This window comes from Erinaceus europaeus, chromosome 21 (genome assembly GCF_950295315.1).
Source record: "Erinaceus europaeus chromosome 21, mEriEur2.1, whole genome shotgun sequence".
Taxonomy (NCBI): Eukaryota; Metazoa; Chordata; class Mammalia; order Eulipotyphla; family Erinaceidae; genus Erinaceus; species Erinaceus europaeus.
The window spans coordinates 29,402,059-29,424,735 of record NC_080182.1 but is presented as its reverse complement, the minus strand read 5'-3'; the positions used below and the strand labels follow the sequence as shown (position 1 = coordinate 29,424,735).

At 57.0% G+C, this 22,677-nt stretch overlaps 1 protein-coding gene across 12 annotated transcripts in view; it reads right to left on the bottom strand.

Moving 5' to 3' along the window:
• Window positions 1-22,677, bottom strand: part of ATP2B2 (ATPase plasma membrane Ca2+ transporting 2) — a 232,855-nt gene that overhangs the window by 108,817 nt on the left and 101,361 nt on the right. The window lies entirely within an intron of this gene.

Sequence of the window (22,677 nt, the reverse complement as noted above, 5' to 3'; positions counted from 1 at the left end):
GGGCTCATGGAGTAGACGGAGGAGTGCCGGCAAGCAGCCGACCAAGGGGGTCCAGTAACACCCAGAGCTCCCCTGCTGCCTGCATTTGAAGATGGAGGGGAAGGGCAGTCAGGAGCTGGACATGTTCCCAGGAACTATGGGAGCCGGGCTGAGGCCACAACCTGCAGGAAGTGGACTTGGGACATTGGCACTGGATTCAAGGTCCAGTACCACATGGGAGACCCATGGATGGCAGAATATGCTGTGGGGTCTCTCTCAGCCCTATGCACAACATCCAGGGAGCCCCATAGAGGTGGCAGGGCTGTGGGGTCTCTCCTCTCTCAGCACCATGCACAGCACCCAGGGAGCCTCATGGAGGAAAAAACAGGGCTGTGTGTGTGGTGTGATGTGGTGTGGTGTGGTGTGTGTGTGTGTGTGTGTGTGTGTGTGTGTGTGTGTGTATGTATGTATGTATGTATGTGTCCTCTCTCAGCACCATGGACAGCACTCAGGGAACCTCATGGAAAGTGGGCAGGGCTGTGGGGTCTCTCCTCTCTCAGCACCATGCACAGCATCCAGGGAGCCCCATGGAGGGTGGGCAGGGCTGTGGGGTCTCTCCTCTCTCAGCACCATGCATAGCACCCAGGGAGCCCCATGGAGGGTGGGCAGGACTGTGGGGTCTCTCCTCTCTCAGCACCATGCACAGCACCCAGGGAGCCCCATGGAGGGTGGGCAGGACTGTGGGGTCTCTCCTCTCTCAGCACCATGCACAGCACCCAGGGAGCCCCATGGAGGGTGGGCAGGGCTGTGGGATCTCTCCTCTCTCAGCACCATGCACAGCACCCAGGGAGCCCCATGGAGGGTGGGCAGGGCTGTGGGTCTCTCCTCTCTCAGCACCATGCACAGCACTCAGGGAGCCCCATGGAGGGTGGGCAGGGCTGTGGGATCTCTCCTCTCTCAGCACCATGCACAGCACCCAGGGAGCCCCATGGAGGGTGGGCAGGGCTGTGGGTCTCTCCTCTCTCAGCACCATGCACAGCACCCAGGGAGCCCCATGGAGGGTGGGCAGGGCTGTGGGTCTCTCCTCTCTCAGTACCATGGACATGCCTCTGGATGTGAGTCCACAGAGGCAAGGAAGCAGCAGGGGTTGGGTTGGAGGCCCTGCAGAACTGGGGGTGGGGGGGTGGGAGTGTGGGTGCCCATGGCCCAGGAGACTCAGGGTGGTGGGGTTTGGCTCTGCCTCATCAGGGTGCCCTCTAGGATTGCACCCTGACACCCTTACTGCCTGAAACCTGAGAGCTGGGTACCCTGGCAACCGGGCATGCCTGAGGCTTGGGTGTCAGGAGTTAGCTCAGCCTCAGCTGCTCGCTGGGGACCTGGGGACCATCAGAGTGCAGCCAACCAAGGCAGTGGGGACAGGGACCAGCCCAGGAGCCCTCCTGCCCCCAGAACCTTCTTCACATGCCTGCCTGGGGGTGGAGGTCAGGCCTGAGAGTCTCTCAGAAAGGGAGAAACGGTGCCTCCCACTGCCAGCTGCACCCCACTCACCACCGTCACCCTTTTCCTGTCTGCCTGCATCCCAAATTTGCCCACAGGCTCAGAGCCTCCCCAGCACCCATCCCCCCCAGCAGGTCCTGCCTCTCTAGGGTCCCAGCACTTCCCCTTGGCACTCTCATGAGCTCAGGGGCACAAGTCTCAGGGCTGCAGGATTAGCGGGTCCACAGTTCATCCTCGGGAGGTGGGGTGGCCAGAAGTGACCAGTGGGCTGGCAGGAGGGGAAACATCAGCCTAGAGATTGACACAGAAAGTTCTGGAAGGTAAGGCAGGTAGAACTCCCAGTGGGAGGATACCTATGGCTTCTCCCTCCCAACCCCTGTGGTCTAGCGCGCGCGCGCACACACACACACACACACACACACACACACACACACACTTAGATGTGTGCAGATGGGAAAATTGAGGCTCAGGACAGGGAGGGAGCTTGTTAACCAGCTGGAGTGCAGAGACTGCCTCTGGGGCTGCCCATCAGGGCACTGAGACCCTGGACTTTGGGACCTGCCCCCTGGCCCTTGCCCATCTCTCAGCATCCTGGGGTGGGGATTGGACAGGGACAGTGGCCAGTAGGCCTTCCCCATGCTCAGGTGCTGGCTGGGCCACAGGATTTGAACCCATGCCTCTCTGGCTTCCTTCAGATCCAGCTCAGACCTTCTGTGCTGAGGTCCCTGGTGGGGGCAGGCCCTGGGGTAGGGGGGCGGTGGGACCCTTCTCCACAGCCCTCACAAGCCCAGCCTTGGGGTTGACATCTGACTCAGGTTACTGGACCTCTCCTGGGCTGGAACAGGCAGGCTGTCTTGGTGACAGCACAGGACACTGACCCTAGCCTGGGGGGCTGGTGTGTCGGTGGAGTCGGCCCGAGGGCAGGGCCGGCACTGGCTGCTATTTATGGTCCTGCTGAATGGTCCGGTGACCCAGTGCAGAGGACAGGCGCCTATTGGCAACCCTCTCTCGCAGCCATCCTGAGGGTCTTCCCTGCCCCCTGCCTGGGAGCTCAGCCACCCCATTTCCTCTGAGCTCTGGGGTAGGGGCTGATTGAGCCGGGCACATGTGTGCATGTGTGCCTGTGTGCGTTCTAGGAGGCCTCTTGGGGCAGGGCTGGGGGGTGGAGGCGGCACTGGGTGGGGGGGAGAGAGAAAGGGGAGAAGAGACACTGTGAGGCAGAAAGGAACTTGAGAGGCCGGGGGTGGGAGGCAGAGGGGAGGAGGGAGAGAGAAAGTGAGACAGGGAGTGAGGGAGGGTGAAGTGGAGAGAGAGAGAGAGAGAGAGGGAAAGAGAATAGAGAAGCAGGAGAGGAGACAGAGAGAGAGGGAGGGGAGAGAGAGAGAGAAGGGAAGAGAATAGAGAAGCAGGAGAGGAGACAGAGAGAGAGAGAGAGAGAGAGAGAGAGAGAGAGAGAGAGAGAAGAGAATAGAGAAGCAGGAGAGGAGACAGAGAGAGAGGGAGGGGAGAGAGAGAGAGAAGGGAAGAGAATAGAGAAGCAGGAGAGGAGACAGAGAGAGAGAGAGAGAGAGAGAGAGAGAGAGAGAGAGAGAAAGAGAATAGAGAAGCAGGAGAGGAGACAGAGAGAGAGAGAGAGAGAGAGAGAGAGAAAGAGAATAGAGAAGCAGGAGAGGAGACAGAGAGAGAGAGAGAGAGAGAGAGGGGATAGAGAAGCAGGTGGGGAGGCAGAATGAACCAGAGGACAGGGAGCAGAGACATCAGGAGGCCATGAAGGAGACAGGCCTGGGCGTCCTCTTTGCCAGGCAGGAGCAGATGCTGGCACTGACCTCTCCCCACTCCCTGCCTGGAGCTCTGGCTGCACCCCTGGGGGAGCCCCCCCAACCTCCTCAGGCAAGGACTGCCCCAAGGTCACAGAGCTCAGGAGCCCCATAGTGGCTGGGCTGTCAGCCCTCCCGTGGTTATTCTGGGCCCTGGCCAGCGGTGCTGATTCAGTCTCTCTCAAGGAAACCACACCCCAGCCCGTTACTCCTCTAGGAAGGTCTCCCAGCAGCAGGCCCTGCTCCCTGGGGACCCTGTGTGGCTTGGGCTCACTTGCTGTGCCCACTAGCTCCCGCCTGGCTCATACCCATCCTCACAGGGCCCTAGAACGACAAGCATTCCCCACTCAGTACAGGCTGAGAGGGAAAATTGCCCCCACAGAGGGGAGACAGAGGCTTTCACTGTCCCCACAGCTGGTCCAGGTCCTGTGTTGAGGTGCTGAGGGCCCCCAGGGGAGCCCAGGCAGAACCCTATCCCTGGCCAATTCTGAGGGACACTTCTGCTCAAGGGCCTTCGGAGGCTTCTGGGTGTCCCAGACCCTGTCCCAGAGAAGCAGACGGTGGCGGAAGCCACAGAAAACTCCCCAAGTTCATCGGCACAGTGGCCCAGAGCCACCCAGCAGAGCCTGTGGCACAGATGGCTCACAGGCAGAGTGAGACCCACACACACAACTGATGTCTGGCCTCTCTACTCAGGGGGGGGTTGGCCCCTCACAACCTCTCTCTGTTGCCATTTCTTCCTTTTTAATTATTTTTTCTATTTTATTTGATAGAACAGAGGGGAGAGAGGAAGATGGAGAGAAAGAGAGAGACAGATAGAGACAGAGAGATACCTGCACACCTGCTTCACCACTCACAAAGCTACCCCCCTGCAGGTGGGACCAGGGGCTTGAGCCCAGGTCCTTGAGTGGGGTCCTTGCATGTAGTACCATGTGTGCTTAACTGGGTACAGCACCGCCAGGCCCCAACCCTCTCTTCTGTTTTGTGTCTTTGGGGCACCCTTTCTAGGGGCCAGGAGACAGCTCAGCCTTCAGAGCACACACCTCATCCTGCCTGTGGTTCTGGGTTTGAACCCCCATAAGGCAGCTTCATGAGTGGTGGAGCAGTGCTGCATCACTCCTCCTCTCTTTCAACTTCTATCTAAAAAAAATTTAAAAAGCTGGCTGCCTTTCAGCCATGAAGATGCAGTTGATACCACGATGACAGCCTGACCTCCTTAGGCAGACGACCTCACCAATGTGTCCCAGAACCTCACCTCCCCAGAGCCCTGCCCCACTAGGGAAAGACAGAAACAGGCTGGGGGGGATGGATCCACCTGCCAACACCCATGTTTAGCAGAGAAGCAATTACAGAAGCCAGACCTTCCACCTTCTGCACCTCATAAAGAATTTTGATCCATACTCCCAGAAGGGGAGAAATGTTAGGGGAAGATGGCTAGAGAGCTTTGAATTCCAACTCTACCAGGACCTGAACTGTGTGTCACCAGAAATCTTGTTTTTGTACCATTACGGGAAGGGAAGAGAATCTGGAAAACACCAGAGGAAGCCAGGCACAGTTTCTTTTACCTCAGAGAGAAGACGAAAAAAAAAAAAAAAAAAAAGGGCACTTGGAAGTAGTAATAGGTGTAGCTGTGATGTAGAAAGGAAAAGAAGGCAGGGCCATAAGGAAAAAAAGGCAAACAAACAAACAACCTCCCCATAAGATATAGATAGATAACTGGTAGATATAGTCAGTCCGCATCTGTAACCTTGGGAGAACCACTGAATGTAGTTTCTCTTTCTTTCCCCTCCAGGGTTATTGCTGGGCTCGGCGTCTGCACCATGAATCCACAGCTCCTGGAGGCCATTTTTCCCCCCTTTTTGTTGCCCTTGTTGTTGTAGCCTCGTTGTGGTTATTATTATTGCCATTGTTGATGTTGTTCGTTGTTGGATAAGACAGAGAGAAATGGAGAGAGGAGGGGAAGACAGAGAGGGGGAGAGAAAGACAGACACCTGCAGACCTGCTTCACCGCCTGTGAAGTGACTCCCCTGCAGGTGGGGAGCTGGGGGCTCGAGTCGGGATCCTTATGCCTGTCCCTGCACTTTGCGCCACATGCGCTTAACCCACTGCGCCACTGCCCAACCCCCCTGAATGTAGTTTCTAATGAAGGGAATGGGGACACAGAACTCTGGTGGTGGGAATGGTGTGGAATTAGACCTCTATTATCATGTAAGTTTGTAAAACAATATTAAATTGCTAATAAAAAAAAGCTGGCTGCTCAGAGCAGTGGAGTGGTGCAGGCCCAAGCCCCAGTAGCCACCCTGCTGACCATGGAAGCAAGCATTTATCACGGCCAGAGGGGAGGGAGCGTGTCGTCTAGGTTTTCCTTCTAGAAGCTTCAGAGCTGGAGTTCTGAGAGCAGGCAGGTAGCACAGAGGTGACACAAGAGTCTCTCCTGCCTGAGGCTCTGAGGCCCCAGGTTCAATCCCTAGCACCACCTGGGAGCCCCAGGCAGGAGCTGAGCAGGGCTCTAGTTACAGAAAAAGTGTTTAGATCGACGTGACATATAAGGGACTATCCCTAGCACTTTTAAGTGTGGGGTTCGTGGCATTTAGCATCTTCACTTTGGGGTGCAAACACCACCCCCGTGCATCTCCAGAAGTGTCTCATCTTCCCCAGTGAGAGCTCAGCCTCCGCTAAACCTGAACCACCCAACCCCCGGCCCTGTCTGCAAACTCCTGTCCTCCCTGGCCAACGTCCTGTCTGTGCATGTGAGGACCCAGGAATCTCACACACGGGACCACACAGCACTCTCCCCTTGGCTGACTGGTTCCATGTAACTCAGTGTCCTCAAGGTTCAGACAGGGTGTGGCTTATGCCAGGATTTCCTGTTCAAGGCTGAATAATATTCCACTGCATGCACAGGTCACATTTGATGGATTCGTTCACCTGCTGATAGTTATTGGGGCTCTGTCTGACTTTCAGGGACTCCTGTCAGGGCTGTGGAGTCTCTCCCCTCTCAGCACCAGAGACAGCACCCAGGGAGCCCCATGAAGGGTGGGGCTGGGTTGTGGGGTCTCTCTCACAAGTTACAGAATAAAAGCCAGCAGAAGGTGGGGCTGGGAGGAAGCTTACCAGGCAATGCCCACTCTTGCCCCATGCAAGCACTAGGGGATGCTTCACAGTTGGTGTGGCATCTCTTCTCTCTGTCTCTCTCCTCTGTCTCTGTCTCTGCACTTAGCAAAGGTAGAAGGTGAGTCCACTGGGAGGTGGTTCAGAGGTTCTGCACATGCTTGTGGCCCTGAGCTCATTTTTTGGCATGGCAAGAACAATAACAACAAGACCACTTTAGAAACTACCTAAGAGGGGGGCAGGAGTCAACCTGGTTGAGCGCACACGTTACAGTGCACAAGGACCCGGGTTCAAGGCCCTGGACACCACCTGCAGGGGGAAAGCTTCACGAGTGGTGGAGCAGGGCTGCAGGTGTCTCTCTGTCTCTCTCCCTCTCCATCTCTCTCTCTCCTTTTGATTTCTCTCAGTCTCTATCTAATTAAAAAAAAAAACTACGTAAAAGGAGCCAGCAAGAGAGCTTGCCTGAGGGCTGCCTGCTTCCCTGTGATGCAGGTTTGAGCCCTGCCCCCATGCACTGCTGTGATCTCTGTCCTGCTCTATTTTTTTTAATATTCATTTATTTATTGGATAGAGACAGCCAGATATCGAGAGGGAAAGGAAGACAGAGAGAGAGAGAGAGAGAGACACCTGCAGCCCTGCTTCACTACTCATGAAGCTTCCTGCCTGCAAGTGGGGACCAGGGGTTTGAACCCCGGGCCTCACACACTGTAATATGTGCACTTAACCAGGTGCACCACCGCCCTGTCCCCCCTTTTTTTGATCGCTGGGCCTTGGTGCCGGTTCTATGAATCTACTGCTCCCGGAGGCCGTTCTTCTTCTTCTTCTTTTTTTTTTGGATAGGACAGAGAGAACTTGAGAAGGTAGAGGGAGATGGAGAGGGAGAGAGTCAGAGAGACACCTGCAGCCCTGCTTTACTGTCTGAAGCGATGTCCCCTGCAGGTGGGGGCTGGGGGCTCAAACTAGGATCTTCGCACTTCGTACTATGTGCACTTAACCTGGTGTGCCACTACCCAGCCCCCAAACCTTAGTCAAACCATAGTAGAGCAGTGTACTATCCAAGTGAGCTATCTACGGCTCCCCAATTCTGTTTTTGTTTTACACACACACACACACCCCTTTCTATTAGTGGCCTAAGACTCAGTCCAACCTGCGGGGGGCGACCCCGAGGGACCCAGCCCCTCCTAGGAGCCCAGCCTCTGCCAGCTGCCTCCTCAGGTGACCTGAGTCTCTACTCTCGTAGGCGGTGCCCTCAGCTGCCCAGGCACAGATAGAGGTCAGTCAGGACAGGTCCCGGGGCCCAGCAAATTCCAGGGGTCTGAAGCTTCCCTGACAGGGTTTTGACTGCCCCCCACTGACCCAGGGGTGGATTCAGGGGAGCGCAGACATGGGGTCCCCAAAACTCTGGACTTCTCTCTGCAGGATGCTCATCCTCTTCACAGTGGGTGCAGAGCCTGGAGGTAACTGTGTGGCCCCACTTTACAGAGGAGGTGTGGGGGTAGGACAAGGAATGGCTTGGACATATAGCTAGTCTGGGCAGGTAGGGGGTGACTGGGCAGTGAGGTGAGGTCCCTGTCTCTGTGCTGTATCCCCAGAGTGCCTCCTACCCAGCTCTGGGTACCCACAGCACCACCACCACCCAGCGCTCTTCCCCTCCCCCCGGTGGCTGGGGAAGACCAGGCCTCCCCCCTGTCCAACTGGGGGCAGCCTCTGTCTGTGCCTTCTGGCCTGGCTGGAGTCCACTCTCTGTGAGACGGCTAGTGCTCGGGGCTGCCCATCTGTGGGGTGCAGGCCCCTCCATGCCCACCCGCCCACCTTTCAAAACAGGTCCTTAAAATTTTTTTGGAGGGGGCCAGGCGGTAGCGCAGTGGGTTAAGCACACATGGTACAAAGCACAAGGACCAGTGACGATCCTTCCTAGCCGACTGAATCCACATGGATCCCAGTCACTTTCAAAGCCAGCAACAAGCAGCTCCTGACAGCTTTCAACCTGACGCTGTTGACTGGCTACGGAAGAAGGGCAAACGCTAGAAGAAGAAGAAGGACCAGTGTGAGGATCCCGGTTCGAGCCCCCAGCTCCCCACCTACAGGGGAGTCGCTCCCCAAGTGGTGAAGCAGGTCTGCAGGTGTCTGTCTTTCTCTCCCCCCTCTGTCTTCCCCATCTCACTTGATTTCTCTCTGTCCTATCCAACAACAGCAGCAATAACAATAATAACGGCAACAAAATGAAAAAAAGGTCTCTTAAAGCAGTGGATTCAGAGAGCAGGTGTGAGCACCAGCAATAACTCTGAAGACAAAAAAAAGGTTTTTTGGGGTTTCAGGCATAAGAGTATTTTGAAGGACAATTATGCTGTCTCCCCAGCAGCTCCCCCCACTTAAAAATATTTTATTTACTTATTTTAATGAGAAAGATGCAAAGAGACCAGAGCACTACTCAGCTTTGGCTAACGGTGGTGTTGGGGATTGAACCTGAGACCTCAGAGCCTCAGGCAGAAGAATCTCTTGGCAGAACCATGATACTGTCTCCCCAGCCCCCAGTTAGCCAGTCTTCTTTTGGGCAGGAGAGACAGAGAGGAGAGACATCACAGCACTGCCCCCCAGCCCCATGCCCTTGCTGCCTTTATCACAGAAGAGGAGAGTGAAGTTCCAAGAGGTGACTGCACAGGTTCAGGGTGACATGTTTTGAGGAAGGGGGTTCCCAGGGTTCATGTTTCTCCCCTCCACCCCGAGGGTCACTGCAGCCAAGTCTGGGGCACAGGGATTCCTGGGAAGCCTGGCTCCGGCTGCCTGGCCCACAGCCCAGAGCACTGGGAACCCCCCAGAGAGGCCACCGGATGCCGGATTCCACGCGGGGTCCCCAGGGCCCGATTATCACCACCCTTGGGGCCCTGGGCTACCGGGTCTGGGTTCCCAGCTGCTCCATCCCTGCCCGGCCGCCAAGGGGCTGTTTTTCACCACAAAGTGGCTGAGTGAGAAGGCCCACAGGAGGTGCCCATGGCTGGAAATTTCCACAGTGGGTGAACAGGCAGCTGGGCACCCGCCACATGCCTCCCCAGCCGGCATCGCCAGGGAAACACCACAACGGGCAGGTTGGGCACTCCGAGGTTGGGGTTCAGGTATGGGACAGCCTGTCTCTCCTGCAGGGGAGAGGGGAGGGAGAAAGAAGTCACCCTGCCTGCAGGAGTGAGGCCTAACTCCTTGTCCTGACTGCTCCAGCTTGCTGTGTGACCTTGAGACCTTACCAGGACTCTCTGGGCGGCCCCTCCCCCAGGAGTGTGGTCTCTCTAGGACCCAGAGGAGCAGGTGGTGAGTGCCTGTCACCCCTCTAACCCCATCTGCAGAGTCAACAGGGGCCTGGCCTGGGGGTGGCCTGGCATAGTGTCCCCTGCTCTAGCCCCTCGCACACACCGGGCTTCTGGCTTCCTAGAGAGAGGCTGTTAGGCCACAGAGCTGACGTATCTGTATCTGGGGGTGTCACCTTCCGAGGTGTCACCCTCGGAAGCCAGGGGCTCTGGGAGGTCCGAAGTCAGAGGTCAGAGGTCAGAATGACCCTGAGGAGACCTGAGCGTGGCATCTGTCTGCTGCCCATCTGTCCCTCCCTGCCTCTTCCTGAGCCACTCACCCATCCCTGCACTCTCACCACCTGTCTCTCTGTCTGACTGTCCATCTCAGCACCTAGCCTGCCATCCTTCACACACCCACCTATCCGCCATTCATCCACCCACTCATCCAACCATCCATCCTTGTTTTATCTATTTTCCACTGATGCATTCATCCATCCATCCACTCATCCATCCACCCACCCATCCACCTGCCATCCATCCATCCACTCATCCATCCACCCACCCATCCACCTGCCATCCATGCATCCATGCATCCATCCATCCATGCATCCATCCATCCTCTACCTACCACTCACCCTCTACCTTCTTTCCATCCACCTATCTTCTACCCACTCATTCATTCATCCATATCTCCATCATCCATCCTTTTTTGTTTTATGTATCTTCCACTGGCCCACGAATCCATCCACTCATCCTTCACCCATCTATCTATCCATATATCCAAACATGCTATGCCCACCTCCCACTCACTTGCTCATTTATTCATTTATCCACCCAGTTACTTTCCACTCATCCAGCATGCTCTACTTGTCCTTCACAAACATTCATCTGTCAGTCCATTCACCCACCCATCTAGCCACCCAATACACATCCATTCATCCTCCATTCAACCACCTATCTATCCATCATCCACCTGTCCATTCACTCATCCAGTCACTTTGCCATCCATCCATCCATCCATCCATCCATCCATCCATCCATCCACCCATCCATCCATCCATCCATCCACTAATCATCCATCTGTCCTCTCACCCATTTAATTGCCCATCTAGCCACCCTCTATCCACCCATCCATGCACCCATCCATGCACCTATCATCCAGACTTTCACCCAGTATTTCTGAGCACACCCCAGATTCTGGAAAGGTTCTGGGTGCCAAGGTCAGCCTATCTCTCCATTCTCTGCTGGAAGAATCTCAGCAGAGTGCCCTCAGCAACTCCTGTGTGCTCAGCCTTCAGATGCACACCCAGAGGTGATCCCCACTCACTGACACCCCAGCCTGGACTGGCCCCCATCCTCTCTTACCTGCTGTTCTCCACACTCACCAGAGACCCACCAAGCCCCCTTCTGCTCAGAGCTGCCTGCCTGTGGCCCAGTCATTCTCCCAGGAAAAGCCAAAATCAAGGCGAAGAGTCCTGTACCATCCATGCCCACCTGTGACCTCCCAGACCCAGCGCCTACCTTCCCTCTAATTACCTGATCCAGCACCCCCCCCCCATCCTAGCTGCATCCTCCAGCCACTGAGCAGGAAGCCCTACACTCAGTGGCCTGAGGCCACTGCCAGATGGAAGACCTCTCTGACCTCCCTGAATCTTTCCAGACACAACCCCCTGCAAATATACACACCTAGACCTTTGTTTATTGTGTTTCTGCATCTGCTCTACACAAGCCACAGTCATTGTGTGGTAGCCAGGCAGCTCCCTGGGTGCTGTGCATGGTGCTGAGAGAGGAGAGACCCCACAGCCCTGCCCACCCTCCATGGGGCTCCCTGGGTGCTGTGCATGATGCTGAGAGAGGAGACACCCCACAGCCCTGCCCACCCTCCATGGGGCTCCCTGGGTGCTGTGCATGGTGCTGAGAGAAGAGAGACCTCACAGCCCTGCCCACCCTCCATGGGGCTCCCTGGGTGCTGTCCTTGGTGTGAGAGAGGAGAGACCCCCACAGCCCTGCCCACCCTCCATGGGGCTCCCTGGGTGCTGTGCATGGTGCTGAGAGAGGAGAGACCCCACAGCCCTGCCCACCCTCCATGGAGCTCCCTGGGTGCTGTGCATGGTGCTGAGAGAGGAGAGACCCCCACAGCCCTGCCCACCCTCCATGGGGCTCCCTGGGTGCTGTCCTTGGTGCTGAGAGAGGAGAGACCCCCACAGCCCTGCCCCATCCTCCATGGGGCTCCCTGGGTGCTGTGTAGGGTGCTGAGAGAGGAGAGAACTCACAGCCCTGCCCACCTCCATGGGGCTCCCTGGGTGCTGTCTATGGTGCTGTACATGAGAGAGGAGAGACCCCAGAACCCTGCCCACCTCCATGGGGCTCCCTGGGTGCTGTCCCTGGTGCTGAGGAGAGACCCCACAGCCCTGCCCACCCTCCATGGGGCTCCTGGGTGCTGTACATGGTGCTGCCATGTGGTGCTGGGGCTTGAACCCAGGGCCTCAATCATGTTTCCTTCACCCATGGGACCACCTCCTGCTCCCCACTTTCATCTTATAAAGGGTTCTCACATTCCTCCATCTGGTAGCCCCCACACAGGTATGCTTCCTTCTGACCCAGACCCCCCAGTGCTCCTAGCAGTCCCCAAGCCCTGCCCCCTTGGCCATGACCCTCAGACCTGTCTCCTCCTCCAGTCTGGTCCTGCCACCTGACTCCCATACAGACTCCTCCTCCTTTCTCTTCCCTGACCTCAGAGGCTTCCTGAAGAGTCTTTTCTGGGCACCTGACTGTCCAGCTCCCCACAGCTGGCCTAGTGTCACCTCCTCTGCTTGCCACCTGCTCCAGGGGCCTGGACTGGCCTAGTGGGGACTCTCCCTGTGGGCGTGCTCTCCATCACCACCCTCTGCTGCTGGAGGTGTCAGAGGAGCCACCTCTTCCCCAGTCCTGCTTGGGGACCTGCATCTCGGGTCAGTCAGCTCACCTCTTGGTGGCTCTGTCTGTACTAAGAAGCTGCTGTTGGCTTTGGGTTATCTTTGAAGACCAGGCATATTTGCTTTGGGGGTGAGGGCGGCATTGCAGGCTGGTGTCGGAGGCCTTTGTTTTCTTTCCTGACCTTTGAGCCTGCTCTGGACTGTCCCCAGTGTCTGGTTTTTTTTAGCTGCACTTTTGCATGTGACCTTTTGATTCCAGGTCCAACAGACAGCCCCTCCTCTGGGTCTCAGGGCTTCCTGGCAGGGCTGGGGGTGGCATGTCCATGAACCCTGAGTTGGTAGTGGGGGCACAGAGTAGTGGCATGCAGGCCAGTGAGCAGTGTCCAGGCTTTGTCCATGGAACTGGTCTCTGATGTGACTTGCTCACAGATGGCCAAGCCACTAGGGTGACAAAACTAACCACAGAGAGACTAAATCAGTCCTCTACATAAGATGCAAAGCTGCTCTGCACTATCATCTTTATGTGGCTATGGGAGTGAGGCGAGGCCAGCCTGATCCTTATTCTACAGATTTAGAGACAGGGAGACAGACACACAGAGAGGAGAGACCCCACAGCCCTGCCCACCTCGATGGGGCTCCCTGGGTGCTGTGCATGGTGCTGAGAGAGGAGAGACCCCACAGCCCTGCCCATCTTCCATGGGGCTCTCTGGGTGCTGTGCATGGTGCTGAGAGAGGAGAGATCCCACCATCCTGCCCACCCTCCCTGGGGCTCCCTGGGTGCTGTGCATGGTGCTGAGAGAGGAGAGACCCCACAGCCCTGCCACCTCCATGGGGCTCCCTGGGTGCTGTGCATGGTGCTGTCTACTGTGCTCCCATGGGGACTGGAGCACAGGACCTCGTGTCTAGAAGGTTGTGCTCTAGTGGCCAGCTACCTCCTGTCCACTTGGTGGCCATGGAGTAAGAAGCCAGGAAGAACCACAGCAAATAGCAGGATTCTGTTACCTCTAAGTTGAATGCTCATGAATTTCGAGGTGCCTAGAAAGAAACAGTTCTCCCAGCAAGAGGTGCTGGGAGCTCAGAGGTGTGGGCCAGTGGGAGAGGGGTGGAGTAGATGTGCACCCCAGGAAGGAGCGGGGGGGGGGGGACAAGAGGCTGTGCTGTCTGCGGCAGCCCTTGTGTGGCGATCTGTCTGCTTTCACATGTCGTGTGCTCGCTCACTCAAGTCTCACAAAAGGACAATGGGGTTTCCCAAGCTGCTGCCATCTGCTTCTTCTTCTGGCCACCTCACAGGGCTGGGGATGCTTAATTGGTTGCCCTGAGAGTCCCTGCTAGGGTATGAGGTGGGGGCTTGTGTGCTGGGGGGGCAGGTAAGCCCCAGGCACACCCACCGAGACTTTTCTGTGCAGTGCTAATCAGTAGATTGCCCAGATTAGAGCCTGGCCCTCCAAACCCATCATTATACCTCTTCCAAGCCCCAGCAGCCACAGGCAGCCACAGGCAGCATGATGGCCCTGCATCCTGGGGACCAAGCCGGCAGGGGCCCTTCCAGAACCTTCATTCTGCTTCATTCTGCCACCTGCCTCATTCTGACTGGTGGTAGGCATCTGAGCAGACTTGCTGCCCACCATCCCAGGCCTTTTGCCATCCTGGGGTGCAGAGATGGAGACTAAGAACCATCTCATTTCTTGGGTGTACCCTCTCTCCTGGGGGACCAGTGGCCCCACAGTGCCTCCCACAGCCATTTCCCTCCTTTTCCGTGGACACAGGCTCAGCTGTGTCACTGTGGAGGGGCACATTAACAGGTGCCTGGTGCTGAGACAGGAGACACCCCACAGCCCTGCCCACCTCCATGGGGCTCCCTGGGTGCTGTCCTTGGTGCTGAGAGAGGAGAGGCCCCACATCCCTGCCCACCCTCCATGAGGCTCCCTGGGTGCTGTGCCTGGTGCTGAGAGAGGAGAGACCCCCACAGCCCTGCCCCACCCTCCATGGGGCTCCCTGGGTGCTGTGCATGGTGCTGAGAGAGGAGAGACCCCACAGCCCCGCCCACCCTCCATGGGGCTCCCTGGGTGCTGTGCATGGTGCTGAGAGAGGAGAAACCCCACAGCCCCGCCCACCCTCCATGGGGCTCCCTGGGTGCTGTGCATGGTGCTGAGAGAGAGGAGGGACCCCACAGCCCTGTCCACCCTCCATGGGGCTCACTGGGTGCTGTCCTTGGTGCTGAGAGAGGAGAGACCCCACAGCCCTGCCCACCCTCCCTGGGGCTCCTTAGGTGCTGTCCCTGGTGCTGAGAAAAGACACCCACACAGAGGGCACCATGACAACCTCCACCCCCTAGATGCAGAGAATGGAAAGCTCCCCTGTCCTCAGCCAGTAAGGCAAGAGTCCAGAGACCTGAGGCCACATGAGGAAGGCTCCTGGCTCTGGCTGCTGTACACTGGATGGGGGATGGCATGTGCAAAGGCCCTGAGGTAGAAGGAGAGACAGTGGGTAGAGGGTGGGGGGTCTTTGTCTCCCCCAGAAGGCTTTGGGGCTCTGTTCAGGATTGGGCTCACGGCCTCTGTATTCTGGGGGACACTCGGAGCTAGGAGTGGGAGCAACCCAGCCTGGTCTATTCTGCCCAAAGGAGTCTGCGCTCAGTGTTGAGGATGGTGATGGTGGCAGCATGATCTGGACCCTCCCCGAGGAAGGCCACGGTCTCCTCTGCATGTGTGGGCTTGACCAACAGCATTCTGGGGAAATCTGTGGAAGAGGCCTCAAGTGGACACAGACATTGCTCCTTAGCTGGGCAGGGCTTGAGGCCTGGGATCTGCTGCCTGGAGGCTCACAGTCAGGGAAGAGGTAGGAGGGCTTCCTGAAAGAGGCAGCAACGAAGGAGTGGGATGTTGGGTGAAGGGCATCAGAGGTCATCCTAGAGGGAGGCAGGACGGAGGGACAAGGTGGAAGGGAGCTTTTCATGGCAAAGCATGAGACCCCTGGCCCACAGGGTGAAGGAGGGCCGGGAGGCATGGTACACCGCGCTGCTGGGAGGGAGGTTCCAGAGGGCAGGAGGAGGCTAGACCCAGGACACTGGCTTGCAGATGAGACTGGGAACTGAAGGCTGAACAGGGGACCAGCCCACAAGGATGTGATATCAGGGAAGGGCCCCCAGTGGCCGTGGAGGGGATGGAGGAAACTTGTGGTGGGGAACAGAGCAAGAGGGCACACAGAGCCACCTGATCGCACACAGCACTTCCATGCGTTTCTATAGCTCGGTGTAACCCCCCCCTTAGTGCTATCTCCTGCGAGAGGGAGAGACAGAGACACACAGAGAGGACAGACACTGCCCACCCTCTGTGGGGCGCCCTGGCTGCTGTGAGAGGAGAGACTCCAAAGCCCTCCATGGGGCTCTTTGGGTGCTGTGCACGGTGCTCCCATGTGGTGCCAGGGCTCAATCCAAGGGTCTGGGGAGCTGTGTCTCTGCCAGATACACCTTCTCCCAGCCATGGGGTGGCCACACTCACTCCATCCTGTTTTAAATTTTTTTTTTTTTTGCCTCCAGGGTTATCACTGGGGCTTGGCGCCTGTACTAGGAATCTACTGTTTCTGGAAGCCTTTTCCCCCCATTTTGTTGCCCTTGTTGTTGTTATTGTTGTTATTGCTGTTGTTGTTGGATAGGACAGAGAGAAAGCAAGAGAGGAGGGGAAGACAGAGAAGGGGAGAGAAAGACAGACACCTGTAGACCTGCTTCACCGCTTGTAAAGCGACCCCCCTGTAGGTGGGGAACCGGGGGCTTGAACTGGGATCCTTACATCGGTTCTTGCATTTTGTGCCATTTGTACTTAATGCACTGTGTTATCACCCGGCCCCCATTACTTCCTGTTTTACAGGAGAGACCGGAAGTCACCTGTTCAAGGTCACAGATGTGTTAGCTCCCTGGGGGCTTGCTCCCTCTTGGCAGGCTCCTCATCAAAAGCCCCACCCCATCTGTCTTCTGGAGTTCTGTTTCCCTGACAGTGGAGACCCCTGCAGTGACCTTGGGTGTCTTTGAGCCCCAGGACAAGAAGACCCCAGAGATCTGGGCTGGCCAGCTTCCACAAGGGTGTCCCATGTCTCAGGGTGGGGGTCCAGAGGTCCTGCCTGCAGGCTGTGGAGCTCACAGGTCAACCATGGGAGCCAGGCTCCTGCTCCAAGGCTGTCCCAGGGCTCTGGATGAATGGGAGTGCTCTCTGAGCATTGAGGGGTAGTGGCGGCTGAACCCTGAGCATGGGTTCAGATTCCCCTGGAGTCTGTCAGCTCCCTGCCCACTGTCACACATCCTGGCCAGGTCCCTGTGTCAGCTGACTGGGGGGTGAGACAGAGGGGTGTTCGTAGAGGTCCTGGCACGGAAGTTCCTAGAGGGACAAGGCGGTTTGGCTCTTCCACACCAGCTTCTGAGCTGCTGCAGTCCCCTGGAGTGCTGTCGGGATTCTCCACCCCCACCCCTGCAACTGTCCAGCCAGAGCCCAGGTCTCCAAGAGAGCAGAAAAGCCCCCGGAACCAGGCCAGGGGCTGAGGAGACAGCACAGTGGTTCTGCAAAAAAGACTCTCCTGCTTGGGGCTGTGAGGTCCCGGATTCAATCCCTAGCCACTATCAGCCAGAGATGAGCAGATCTCTGGGGAAAATTATAACAATATTATTTATTATTATTATTAATTTTAAATTTATTTATTTTTAAGATGTTATTTATTCATGAGAAATGATAGGAGAGAGAAAGAACCAGGCATCACTCTGGTACATGTGCTGCCTGGGACTGAACTCAGCACCTCATGCTTGAGAGTTCAATGCCTTATCCACTGCCTGACCTCCCAGACCACTATTATTATTAATGGGGTTGGGAAGACAGCATGATTTTGCAACTGACTCTCCTGCCTGAGGCCCATGTCCCAGGTTCAATCCCCTGCACCACCATCAGCCAGAGCTGAGCAGGGCTCTGGTGTCTGTCTGTCTGTCTCAATCTCTCTCTCTCTCTCTCTCTCTCTCTCTCTCTCTCTCCCTCTCTCTCTCTCTGTCATTGAAAATAATTTAAATAGAATCTCCCCTCCCCAGAGCCCTACCCCATTAGGAAAAGTTAGAAACAGGCTGGGGGTATGGATCCACCTGCCAATGTCCATGTCCAGTGGAGAAGCAGTTACAGAAGCCAGAACTCCCACCTTCTGCACTCTGCACTCCATAAAGAATTTGTTCCATACTCCCAGAGGGGGAGAAATGTGAGGGGAAGACGACCACAAGGTTCTGAACCCCAATTCCATCAGGACCCGGAGAGAGAAGAGGAAAAAAAAGGAAGGACATTCAGAAGTAGTAACAGGTGGAGGTGTGACTTAGAAAGAGAAGGCAGGACCATAATAAAAAAAATGGGTAAATATATATAAATCTAGATAGTTCTAGAAATTATAGTCAGCCCATATCTGTGACCTTGGGAGAACCACTGCAGTTTTCAATGGAGGGAATGGGGACACAGAACTCTGGTGGTGGGAATGGTGTGGAATTAGTCCCCTTGTAATTATCTTGTAATTTTGTAAACCAATATTAAATCACTAATAAATAAATACATAAAATATTTTTTAAAAAGAAAAAACAAACGAAAGAAGCAGGCTGGGCCCTCTGCTTGGTCCTGGGGTGGGGGGTGGGGCCAGGCCCCAGGCATCTGGTCACAGTGACCTGCTGTCCAGATGAGAGGACTGAGGCCAGGAGACCCTAGGCCTGCAAAGGATTAGTGGGGGTGGTCCTCAGGCTGGTTGGGCATCGCCTGCCAGCTGCTTCTCAGGGACACCCCCCCAGATCCTCGGCCAATATTGATTTTCCAATATTGGAATTGGAATTGGCCAATATTGTTTTCTTGCCTGGCGTTCCGGCTCCTCTCCAAGCTCCTCTGAGCCCTGAGCCGCTCGGCTGGGGTGTGTGTGTGTGTGTGTGTGTGTGTGTGTGCTCATTTGAATTTGAAGTGACTCATGGAAGCTGATAAATTTAGAAGTGGCCCAAAGAGCTCTTAATCGCCTGTCTTTCTGTGGCTGCTGGGAAAGTGGCCCTCACAGCCTTGCCTGTTGTGTGCACGGGGCAGAGTGGACCCTGGGGACCTCCGGGGGCCTCCCCTCACCAGGCTGCAGTGTCTCTTCCTGTCCCCCAGCTTCTGACTGCTCTAGTCTGGGCTGTTTCCTGGTCCAAGGAATCCACCTGGGATGAGCTCAGTGGGCTTGTCCCCCTACTCTGGCTGGGGATGTAGAGGAGGGCAGGCTGGCGGGAGATGGCCCATGACCACTGTGTGAGAGGGGAAAGGGTGGGGTCCCCTTGGTGTGTCCCCAGCTGTCCGGTAGCCCTGCTCTGATGCCTTCAGAAGTATCACAGGCCCTTGGCTCTGCATTTCAGAAGAACGAGGCAGGGGTGGGGTGTCACCAAGGTCCCTCTCAGCTGGCTGGGCAGCCTGGTATCACATGTGTCACATGTTCCATCAAGCCAGCCTCAGGAGGAATGCACTCACTGGCTCCAGGTTATAGCTGGGGCAACTGAGGCTCTGAGATGAAGGACACAGGTCTGGGGAGGCTGCCCCCATGGCTCCCCCAGGCCCCCCCCCAAATGGCGGAGCAGCCCCATAGCACAGAGAACGCCACGGCTTGACTACCTTTATGAATCATTAAAAAAAAATAAGCTGTCATTGCTGCAGACTCATTGCTCTGAACTGACTTTTGCTTTTTTTTTTTTCTCCCAGCGGAGAGAGGCAGAGAGACAGATTGAAAAAGACACCACAGCCGAGAGCTGCCCCCACCCAGGTGAGCTATGTTGCCACACCCCACACCCCTTCAGCACACCACAGGACACCAGCTGTGGCGGGTAGGTACCCCTGAGACACATGCTTCCTCTGTGGGGTCCCAGAGGAGGTGTGCGTACACCCCTTCCCCTTAGGCCCTGGGGGGAACTTGCTTCAAATGAGGGCTGGTAACATGGCCTATTTCAAAGGCCTGGTGTGACCAGGGACTGTGGGTGACAGCCCCCATGTATCCTTGTCGCACACAGAAAGCAAGTGTCCCCTACCCCCTAACCAAAACCACAAGTCAGGATACAGAGCTCAGGGACCCCAGTTCTGTCCACACCAGCCAGCTGGAGAGGCACTGAACCCCAAGTCCCCAAGGGGATGTGGACACCTCATACCACACCTGGGGGCTCCGTCCCCTGCGCCAGTGAGGATAGTCACACAGCGCTGTGTCCCTGGAGCTCCCAGCTGAGTGCCCCCTGCTCAGGGAGGGGACAGCTGAGAGCATCGTGAGTGCTGGCCTGGACAGATGGCACAGCTGGGTGCTGCTCTGTGGCTTTGCAGGTGTCATGGGGTGGGGGGAGGGGACAGAGAACAGCAGCTGCCCCCAGTCCCATTCCCCAGCTCCTCTCCCAGGGCCCAGGAGCACAGGCAGACAGGCTTCAATGTGGGTTTGAGTCCTCACCTTGGGGTTCCCGGCTCTACCCCCAACATTCCCATAGGCTTATTCACTCAAAAACACATATTTATCAACTTTCTGAGAGGGAAGGAGACAGAGAACCTGACCATCACTCAGGCACCAGAGATCAAGGTGAGGAACCCCCTCCTGGCCCCCTGGGATTCTTGAGCTCACTGCGATGCTGCCTCTTGGCTACTGTCCATTGATTATTTTGTTTTCACTTAAAAACTTTTTTTTTTTTCAGTGAAAGAGAGGGGAGAGAAAGAAAGAGAGACCAGAGCCCTGCTGAGCTCTGGCTGATGGTGCTGCTGGGGGTTGAACCTGGGACCCCGGAGCCTCAGGAAGGAGAGGCTTCTTTTTTTTCTTTTTTTTCAAAACCCTGAAGCTACCTCCCCAACCCTGTTCATTTTTTAAAAATTTATATTTTTATGAGTGACTCAATGGTGATTTATAAGGTTATAAGATAACAGGGTATATGTATAAAGGGGTATAAGTTAAGGGTCTTATTATTATTATTAGGCTACTGCTCAGCTCTAGCAGAAGTGGTGCCAAGGACTGAACCTGGGATCTTGTGGCTGCCAGCCCTGGGCCTAGCCACTGAAGCCCATGCTGGCTCACACCCTCAGCCGTCCTGGGCCTGCTGTCTGTACCCGTGAGGCTGGGGATGGTAACACGGGGACACACCTTTGGGGGCCTGTGTGGGCCTCTGGCTGCCAGGTCTGCATGGCTGGCTTTGCAGGGTCAGCCCAGGCCATGCAGAGTCTCAGGCCCACCACCCACAGGGCTAGCTGGTGGCACGTGTGTCCTCACGGGGTGGCTGCCCCCTCTCTGTGCAGGCTGCGGGAAGCAGGGGGCAGGCAGGCCAGCTCAAGGTCACTGCCTGACAGGAAGCTGGGTCCACTGCCCCCGTACCGGGGCCCCATGGGACGCTTGCATTCTCAGGGACCTGCTGCACCCAGCCCCCTCTGCCCCTGCTCCCCTGCACTGCAGAGCCCACGGGGGGGGGAGGGGAGTTGGGGGTGCCCTAGAGACTGATATTACCAAGGTTTCCTTTCCACAGCAGCCGTCAGAGTGGGCACCGGGGTGTGGGCTTCTTGTGCAACTCAAACCTGGGGCTCAGAGAGGCACTCCCCCCCAGAGCACCCCCACTCAGTGGAGGCAGGCAGTGAATCCACACCCCGATCCCTTCCATGTTCCAGTCACGGCGGCCTTGCAGACGGGTAAACTGAGCATGGCCTACCCTGAGCCTCAGTCCAGGGAGCTCCAGCCACGTGAGGGAGGGGCACCCACACACTGGGGGTGACCCTTGTCTCCCACCTGCGGCTCTGTGTGTTCTAGTGGGGTGCTCAGCACACCTGCACCCCAGACAGCGCACGGCCCCATGGGAGTCAGAGCCTGCACCTGGGGTCCCCGGGGGACCCTGCTTGGGCCTACACCTCACAGGTGCCAGCTGTGTCACCCGAGTTACTGGGCCCTTCGTCACTCTGACGCCACCCTCCAGGGCTGGGAGGTGCACCCCCACCTGGAAGCAATACTGTGGTTGTGTGTGTGTGTGTGTGTGGGGGGGGAGACAGAGCTGCTATCTTGATGGAGACCTGGGTCCCGGGCTGTATGGGCCAGAGTAAACTGCTGGGAGCTTGGGGTGCTGTGAGGACACCCTCCCACCTCCCACCTCCCACAGGAGGAACAGGTGATTCTTGGGTCCTCTTCCTGCGCCCCTCGACCTTGAGTCCCCCAGGCCCCATGGCCTCTACAGTCCCATGCACAGCACTCCTCTACAGTGAGCAGCGGCCGGGTAGAAAGGGGGTGCCCACCAGCGGTGGGGGTGGGGTGGGGCAGAGACCGGCCACCAACCAAGGTCACCTGGTGACCTTGCAGCTGCCCCTCCCCTGTCTGGGCCTCAGTTTCCCCTCCAAATGGGCAGTCCCAGGAGCTGTGGAGTGATGGTAGAGGAGGCCCAGCTGCTGGCTGTAGGGGCCCTGAGACTGGCCCTGTGACCCTGAGTAGGGGGTCTCCCTGCCCCCCTCCTCTGTCTTGAGGGGATCCCCATCAGCCTGACATGGAGGGGTCAGGGGAGGCCCGTCCTGGTCACCTGCACCTGTGCCCATTCCCAGAGCCAGAGGCAGGGTGGACACTCCTCAGACACAGAAGCTGAACTGCTGGTGCCCTGTGAGTGCCTGTGCCTCTGCCCATGCTGCTGTGCCTGGACCTGAGAGCCCCTCAGAACCCCCTCTCTCTCCACTGCAAGTTCCTGGCTGGCGGAAGCCAAGCTCCAGCCCCCCTGCGCATGCCAAAGGGGGGTTCTGCAGACAGAGGGACAGACAGACGGCACCCTGCTCTGGAGATGCTCCCACGTGCTCCCTCCTCCTCCTAGGGGGAGCCCCTCTCTGCCGGGGTGGGGGGGGTCCCTTGCTCTGCCGGCAGCAATGGCCCTGCTCTCCCATCCTTACCCTTCTGAAGGTCGTGCAGAGCTGGGCCTTGGCCAGGGGTGGGGGGACCCCGGGCTCTGACCTGGCTGGGGGGCAGCGGGTGGACCCCTCTCCACACACGGGGGGGGGGGTGCAGGATGACGGGTGTGTGGGGTCCTTCCTGAACCAGAGAGGGTGGTCTCCCATAGACTGCCCCATCCGGGAA